Genomic DNA, 6934 nt, shown 5'->3' on the forward strand with positions numbered 1-6934 from the left:
TCTCATAATTATGACTTTTTATCTCATAATTATGACTTTCTATCTCATAATTTTGACTTTTTATCTCATAATTATGACTTTTTATCTCATAATTATGACTTTCTATCTCATAATTTTGACTTTTTATCTCATAATTATGACTTTTTATCTCATAATTTTGACTTTCTATCTCATAATTATGACTTTCTATCTCATAATTATGACTTTTTGTGACCACCTTTTTTTTCTTTTACTGACGGAAATGGGCTTCCATACACAACAGATAAGTCTTACCGGTAATTTCAAGTTCAGCTCGTTGAGGGATGAAAGGATATCGGCCAGATAAGATAAATTGATAAGCCAATCATCAGTGAATAATTCGGCAAGAGCGGACTTTTTCTGGATAAGGAACGCATGAATGTCATGTCTAAGTTCATAGCACAGTTGATCAAACAGCCAGTTGTTAAGTGCGCTGGCTTTAATGAAGTTTACAATGCGAATAGCTTTGCTCAGTGCCAATGCCTGGCGCTGTATGAAACAATGATTCCATGTATTCGGTTTAAACTCCGCTTTTCCTACCTATCATATTTGCAGCCCCATCGCTCTTAACCTATGTCAATATGAAAGGCACTAGTTGAGAAATTGTGCGGGAGATCCACGCGATTTGGCCAGCGATTAAAGCCCACAAAATATCCAAATTAAACAAAAATAACAGTAGTTAGATTAACGCTTGCTTGTCGAAACATTGCTTGTCGACACATTTCTACAGAAATTAGACCGGTATATGTAAGAGTATATGTAAGCAAGAGGAAAGCATATGATCATCTCGAAAACCAACGCTGTGAGTGGAAAGAAGTGCTTATAATTGACGCAGGTGAAAACGTACTCGTGTGTCACCATAAACATTAATAAATATTGAGAAATACGTTTTCTTGCGGTGTGTAATAAGAATATATTAATTTAAACTAATAAAAAAAATATATAAAAAAAAAAAAAAAAAAGTATATCACGGTTTAAACGGTATCGCAAAATGTCTCCCGGTAGACACATTCATACCGTCACACGGTATATACCGTCATACCGCCCAGCCCTAGGTCATATAGGCTACAATGTTAGACACGTTCATTACATTATTATTACACAACATTATGGGGGCATTTTTTGCCCCTCTCCTAGTCATTTTAGGGGCAAAACTATATTTCTTAGGGGCAGTTTTGCCCTTTGCCCTTGTATATTTCCGACGCTGCTTGTATACAATCCAGCACAAGGTTGTAGGTTTTTTAACTTAGTCAGAATGTTGCGTTGGAGCTTTTTTTGACCCAACCCACCTGAACCTGCCATATGTTCTGATAAGCTTCCTCAAACCTGCTTGTTCCACAGGTTATGGGTTGACCCATGCACTTCCATTTCACTTCCATTTCTCCTTTGTGTGTGCACACACACACACACACACACACACACACACACACACACACACACACACACACACACACACACACACACACAGATTAAAGTGGCAAAACGGCACAGGCAGGGTGATCTAAGGAAGCCCAAAATAATCCCCATATGCAATATAGGGTAAACGTACCTATTAAGCCCACCAAATCTGCTTTTCAGACATTAATAATATATACCGCCCAAATTTAAGTGAGAACATTTTAGTTAAAATGATAGTCTAATGTCTCATTTGAAGTGTCAATAATTCATTTATACCAATTTTCAATGTTTATATTGTTTAATTTGTCAAAATATGTCAAAAGTCTGGCATGGGCTTAATGGGTACTTTATGTACCCTTAAAGCCCATGGGTGTTCCAAATAAGCCCACTTCATGATTTGTTGATAAATACAAATACATATTAAAAAGTACTAACAATCCAAACTTGTTCTATTGAAATATGCAATCTCTTAGCTCTCAATAGCTATTTTCATTTTGTCTCTACTCCTTTCCTCTCACCTGCAAATGGCATTTGAAATAGGCGTGATTATGCGTGATCAGCCTTATCAACACAGAAAAAGCTAAACTTACAACATGTCTTCTAAGGAATGTAGCCAAAAAACTATTCATGAACAAAATCAAAATGAGAATGGAAATGTATCTTCAATACTTCATCTTTCAATATATGTTGCCATTTCGTCTGTATCTCTATCCTACATTAGACTGTTGGCATTTACAACTGGCCAAAATTTCTGGTCCAGACAGCTGGTTGAAAGTGCAGTTGTTTTCATCTAGATATCTAAAGACCTAATGACTGAAAGAAAGACAGTTTCCTGGTTCAATAGTAATATTCTAAGGTTAATACATGAGTAAATTTCAGTAATTAGGTGAGGTCAAAGTTAGGCAAGGAAATGGTTCAAAAGTCAAAAGGGAGAAAATCTCCATTGAAACACAGCCAAGTGGGCTTAATGGGAGAAAATCTCCATTGAAACACAGCTAAGTGTGCTTAATGGGAGCAGGTGGGCTTAAAGGGAACATCAGTGAATATCTGGTTAAAAGTCAGAATATTTTATTCTACACACATGACATTAAAGAAACAACTACATGCCATGAATCTATATATGCTGCACTAACATAACATGAAAATAATCAATTGATCATGCATTTAAGTAATTAGCTATACTCATTTGCATCCGCTGTAAATGGTGTGATTTTTTTGCTAGTGTTCCCTTTAAGCCCACTTGGTAAAAATGTTTAATAAAAAATAAATAAAGATAAACCCACACATATATTATCAATTTAATAGTAAAATAATATATTCTGCATATAAAAAAGTAAACTATTCATGCTTATCATGCTTTATGTCATTGCAATGAACAATGCTATGCAGCAACTGTATTGATGCAGCATGTGGGCGGTTTGCTAGTATGCCAATATGCATATTTTCACTTAAAAAATACATATATGTCTAATTCTAGTGAAATTCTAACATATGTTTTATTTAAAGCACTAATCTCTTAATTTTGTATAACAAATGAGTACTGACCAAAAGAAGGAGCAGAAATACGTCAGAAATATTATTTTTTCAGAGCATCAAAATACATGAAGTTTTTTGGTGTCTTCTCCTGGGAGCAGTAGGCACATGTCGCACATGTGCTTCGATAACTCAAGATCGACAAATCTGATTGGTTTACAATAAAAAGTATAGTTTATGTAACAAGCAGCTTCATTGGAAGAACCATGAACCAGCAAAAATGGTGATGTAGTTTTTATTTTATTTGACTCAGAAGTCACAAGTGGGCTTATATGGTACGTGGGCTTAATAGGTACGTTTACCCTACAATTTATTAAAAGGTAGGTTAACATTTAAGATAATATAATTTAATGACTTTGAAGCGTCATCAACTGTCATAAAATTAAGCAGAGAAGGCTGACTCCACAAATCAGGTGCTCCTATTAACAGACTGCTAAATTTTGCTTGTAACATTACCTAGTTTCTGGCTAGCTAACTTAAGATAACTTTAGGTAAGAGGATAAAAGCACTGACCACTAGGCCTGGGCAAAAAATCGATACGATTTTAAAATCGAGTTGGAACGTCAACCAGATTCGTTTTTTAAGGAAATCGAGTTGTACGATTTTTTTTGTTTATTTGTTGTGTGTTTTTTTTTTATCCACTGTCCGTATCACTAAGCACATAGCGCAAGCAGATCATTTTTACATTCGCCAAGACCCCTGCAGACTTTCCGTAGTGTATTTCCTGTCTCGTCCCACTCCCACCTCATCCACAAACAAACATGGCAAGTGAAACACACGGGGAGAGAGATGGGCTTGTGCCAAAGAAAGGTGCCAGTACCACTGTAGTATGGAGCTGGTATCGTTTTGCCAGAGATGACGAGTGCCAAACAACACCGCGTTGTAAATTGTGTCTGCAAGCGGTTGTCGCAGGCGGTAGCAGCACGACAAATTTGTTTCAACACCTGAAACGTAAACACCCCGCGGCGTGGGAGAAATGCTGCTCGCTTCGGCAGGAAAACCTGCCTAGCACTAGCTCCAACGCTGCTACATCACCTGCTGCTGCTAAACAAGCCACTCTACCTCAAAGCTTTTCCAGCTGTGTTCCCTACGAGAGGGGTGGACCCAGGTGGAAAGCGATCACAAATGCAATTACCAGCTACATTGCGACGGATATGCTTCCAATATACTCCGTGGAGAAGAGAGGTTTCCAACAGTTGCTTAAAGTTCATATCATAAACTTCATAATAGAAGCACCACACAAGTAGGCTACCCCCTCTCTCTCTCTCACACACACAGCCACATAGAGAGCTCAACAAGAGTATTTTTTGTTTTCTATTTCTATTGTTTATTTATGGAATGTTTGAAACCTTTTTTTTTCCTAAAAAAAACATCTGCACTTTTTTAGATTTTTCAATAAAGTTCTGTTAAGTTGTTTTCTATTAAGATGTTTTATGAAAAGTTTAGTGAGTTAACTCAGGAATGTTCATGGCACTTCAGTCAGTGCACGCACTTTTTGCTGAATATAGTTTTTGCACTTTTTAAAATGAAAATAAATGTGTTTTGGAAATTATTTTACCGTGAGTAGTCATTTCATGGGGGGGTATATCGAATCGTGAATCGAGTTTTTTATGAAAAAATCGGAGATTTTTTTGGGGGGGTCGCCCAGCCCTACCGACCACCTAGGAGAAAATCACCAAGCAGACTTAATGTCAGGGCATTAATACAACTCCGAGACGGCCAGTTAAGGAAGTTGCTGTACTCTCATATACACTCAGTGTAGCCTGTATTTTCTGACATGTATTGCGAGAACAGGAAGTTAAAGTGCTTGAGCAGACATAATTTTTTGTAGACAACATGGTCAATTTACAGCGGCACATTAGTCTAGAACTGGTCAATTCCCTTAAAGGCATGCAAAAACCTTGCACTCCAACAGCAGTACATTTGCCACTGATAAAGGCTTACTAACATTACCTGGTTCCTTTTGGCAAGTTGCCAATGTCATACCGCGAAAGCTGTATGACACCAAAACTAGTTGCCTATGAAAACATACCTCAAAAGTAGAACATTCCTGCAAACTGCTGCTTTAATATCACCCTGTATCTAATATTGACCATGGGCAACAAAAGCTCGAGTCTGAGCAAGCAAAATTCAGTTGTCCAGTGTTCAAGCCAATTTTTTTTTTTTAATTTGTCCACCCCTGGACACAAAAACACACACATAAACATATACCTAATATTTACAGTATTCTTACAAGGACAAATAGGCCTCAACAGTGGTTGTGAAATGCTTCCAGGCCCCGTCACGAGAAACGAGAAATACTGGCCATTCTTGTTGCTCAATAAGTGACAGCACCAAAAGTGTGCAGTACTCTAAACTGTCAAAACAAATTGATGACAATCAGTTAACGATGAGCTTTTAGGGGCCACTGTTTTTCCCTAGATGTCAACAGTATAACTTCCTGAATAAGACTCGCGTAAGGAACTGCATTGTACTTAAGATATATTTGAATAGTTTTGGATATGGTTGGAGAAATGTAGTCGGAATGTCAGATGAATTGCTTATCACAATTTAATAGCGTTAAACACCTTAACAAATAGCTTTAAGGGTATAGAATGATGTTTAAAGGAGGAGAAACACTTCAGGCTTCGACCTGCAAGTTAACTAGGATGTTAAGTCAAATTAAAGCATGTTAACTTTGCTATTCCACCCTAACAAGTCCATAGAGACATGATGTCGTTACCTCGATACCTGACAAGATAACATATTACCTAGCGCTAAAATCAACTAAATATCCCTTTGAGATTATCTGAAATGCAGTTGTTAGTCGTACGTCTATTTAAGCTGCGACAAGCTAACTTAGCTTGAAGCGTTGGCTAGCGTTGATCCCTACAAACAAGCGACAGTATCAAAGATCGCACATCATTGTACAACACCAGCCATACGTTTCATAACATGAACTCAACATCCGACAAACCTGATTACCACCTGAATTAACAGTCACTTTAATTTGGTGAGTGACCAAAAGCTACACCATCACCTCAAGTAACGTTAGCGCCCCATATATTGTTCGTCAGGTTAGCAAAGTGACTTACTTTTAGTGCTTCTCAGATCCTTGGGTGTGAACTCCGTGTACCAAGTAATTCCCAAAGCGCAGATATGCAACTGATATTACGGAAACAGTGGGTTATTCGACGTATTCCCAACATCACGCATCCTTCTGTGCATGTCTCGTGTAACGTTAAATGGCGTTATGTTACAATTTACCACATTATTTAGCTGGCTAGCTAGTGAATTAGCTTGCCGACAAACTAGCTAACTAGATGACGTAGAATAACTTATATGATCTCTTTCGCTAGCCAGATACCTAGCTAGGTACCTGTTGGATTTGTCTATTGATTGCGGACTCAATTGACTAATATTACCTGGCTAATTTATCTCTGCATTTGAGTAATGTTGATCGTCAGCTAACGTTATCCATCCGTGCTGTTCTGAGAGTGTCATGTCTCTCACTGTAAGACGAAAGTTAACTTAGCTTCGGTAAAAAGGAACCAAAACAACTTGCTAGCTTACAGCCCATAGCAGTGTCAGCATTAGCTACAGCCGTTATTCCAAAACGGATGACATTTGTCGAGTGTGACTATTTCAATGACAATACAATATTTCTAACCTAATACATATGGGTAACCATCGCTGGTTACAGCATAATTACAAACTACCTAGCTTTCTGATTGTGAAGGTACGAACTACCTAATATTAGCTACGCAAATGAGTCCGCCACCAGAAGGCAGGTGTCACCAAAGATTTTAGATTACACGAACAGTTAGAGGGCGGGGACATTATTATTAAGAACGTCTCACGTGTTTCACGATATGTAACCTTTTGCGCTTTTCTGCATTATCGTCATTGAAGGCAGGTATTCAAATTCATCTTGATAGTAAATGACACCTGTCATGTTGACTAAATTTCACCAACAATGTCTTCTTGCAGGGAAACTGTGTTTCAT

At 37.7% G+C, this 6934-nt stretch overlaps 1 protein-coding gene across 3 annotated transcripts in view; it reads right to left on the bottom strand.

Moving 5' to 3' along the window:
- The window catches only part of jak2a (Janus kinase 2a), a 113253-nt gene extending 106613 nt beyond the window's left edge, over positions 1–6640 (bottom strand). For 2 of the 3 annotated variants that reach the window (XM_080847048.1, XM_080847047.1), the window contains exon 1: positions 6024–6640. The gene's annotated coding sequence lies outside the window, so the exon portion shown is untranslated. The remainder of the gene's footprint in view (positions 1–6023) is intronic. The other variant, XM_080847049.1, reaches the window with a different exon arrangement.
- Between the last annotated feature and the right edge of the window lie 294 nt (positions 6641–6934).

This window comes from Sprattus sprattus, assembly GCF_963457725.1.
Source record: "Sprattus sprattus genome assembly, chromosome: 11".
Lineage (NCBI taxonomy): Eukaryota > Metazoa > Chordata > Actinopteri > Clupeiformes > Clupeidae > Sprattus > Sprattus sprattus.